Source organism: Dromaius novaehollandiae, chromosome 2, assembly GCF_036370855.1.
Source record: "Dromaius novaehollandiae isolate bDroNov1 chromosome 2, bDroNov1.hap1, whole genome shotgun sequence".
Classification (NCBI taxonomy): domain Eukaryota; kingdom Metazoa; phylum Chordata; class Aves; order Casuariiformes; family Dromaiidae; genus Dromaius; species Dromaius novaehollandiae.
In genome coordinates, this window is record NC_088099.1 from 157,205,158 (window position 1) to 157,207,403 (window position 2,246).

Consider the following 2,246-nt stretch of genomic DNA (forward strand, 5'->3'; position numbering starts at 1 on the left):
TTAAGTTTGGAAATCGCCCCTTGGTTCTGCAGGCTCCTCTGACATGTTTCAAGCAGGCTGGGCTGCAGCAGCAGGCCAGAGAGTGAGAGGTTTCTGGTCCACAACACGCTCTAAATCCCCCTCAAAAGCATGAGTTTTGCTCATGGAGAAAAGGCAAAGAGCAGACAAAACCGCAGCGGATCGGCTACCCGGCCCCTGGGCGCAGCAGCGACTACGGCGGGTTCGAAGGCAATCGCTTACCCTTTGCTTGTACCCAATTCATCCTCGCAGCTGACAAAAGACTGACTACCCAGACGCTCAGCATTTTTTGATGTACTTTATGAATAAGCTCATTCTTACTGACATATTTTTAACTCGGAGCTCTTTCAAAATCGTCAAAATTCATGATGTGCCTTCAAAAGGAGGAAATCAGATTTCCTGAACCGAGTTGAGTTTCTCCATCTGTAAATGTGAAATCCAGAGGACTGTCTGCTTATTCAATCTGTGATACTGGGTATCTTTCCTCTTTAGCCACCTCTTCTTTACAGCTGCATTTCACAATTGCTGCAATAAGCCGTAGAGGGAGCACAGCAATGAAACAGGGGAGTTGGGAAGGCTGGTGAAGGCATAAACAGCAACCAGCATCTCAGGCTGTGCAGGGCTGCATGTTCCATCTCAGCTGCAAAAATCACATTTGCTTCCTCCCCTCCTCTGCTATGAGCTCAAGGCCTGTTCTGACCAGGACTAAAATGATCCAAGTCAAACATATTAAAAAGTCATTAGCTTATTTTCTATTAAAAAGCACAATATAGTACACATCAAGAATTGCAATGGGTGAACTGATATCCTTCCAGCTTAGGAAAGGCCTTTGAGCCTATGGGAGTTATTTATAGTGCCCTTCTGGAAGCAGAGCACTCTCTCACATCTGCATTTTTATGAAAGTAGCAGCTCAGGTTTTGTCAAAAATAGAGCCACCTCCCAAATTGTTCAGTGAAGCTCACCCCACACCACTTTGAAGCAGAGAAACAAAAGTTCAGAATTAAGGAAAGCTTCAGTAAATTTGAGCAATTTTTAAAAATTATTTTGGCAAGTAGTTTTCATAATGCTTTTGCCCCAAACCCTACTTTATTGAGCTCTGCAAAGGACAGTGAAGGTTTTGAGGAATTCCCATCCAATTAGTTGCTCTCTTGGAGTTAACCTGCCTGATGAAGGCAGGACAGAGTGCTTCACACCACCTAGCAAGCCATTCTCACCCCATGATCTCTAGGGGAGGAGGCAGGCGTTACAGTGACAATACTATTAAAATGGGAAAAGCAATGACCATGCTTTTATTGTCTGAAAGGAATATAGATAGGTCTCACTGGCTCACACACAACACATCCCTAAAAAGATTATGTATTTCCCTTAAAGGTTTAAAGTACTTACTTTCTACTCAAACTTCATTAATAGGTGAAATTATAGATATACTTTCTCATCCCCTTTTTTTAGAAGAAGCTGGTCATCTTGTAGACTGGCTCTTGTTTCCAAAGACTTGTTTGGAGGTTTAACCCCTGGTAATTATACATTCCTGAGAGACACAGCATAACCTAAAGATTTATGAAACTGCTCAAATATACTTTACTTGACAGTCATGCAAATGAAATTAAAAAATAAGGCATCTGCAGTTTGTGCTTATTTTTGTAGCTGGATTTCATAAGGCAAGTCATCTTGTTTTACAAAGATAACTTCCTGTTCCAGCCTGTGAAGGCATCTCAGTTACTGTTTTCCCCAGTTTACCCCAAGTTTCTTCTATGGGCTCCTTGTTCACATTCCTTCTGAGCAGGAGCCTGACTTTGAATGTTGCAGTCCTGGCTTTAACCAGGTGCAACTGCAATTAGGGAAGGAAAAAAGTCTCTTGGACACCTTGACTAAAAAAACCCAACATCTATGTAATCCACAAGTTGGAGTTGAGGCTGCTGGACCAGGGCAAGCACTAGTGATTTCATTCAGGGCAGCAGTCACTCCTGGGTACCAGCAGAGTGTAAATTCAGAGCACGAGCTCCACTTGAGCACTGGTTTTATTGGAAGGAAGCCTTCCATTGACCCTGTTTTCCTCTAAGTTACAGTTCAAGTGACAGCTCTGTCTATTCCAGATATTCCCAATGTACCTTCTGCCACAACAAGCCGAGTTCTGGATGTTCTTGCAGAAGGTTTTCTGCTTACACCGCAGGAAGCTCAAGGCTGATAAGGTCACCAACGTGGAAGCAATGAGACAACCAACTCTGTGG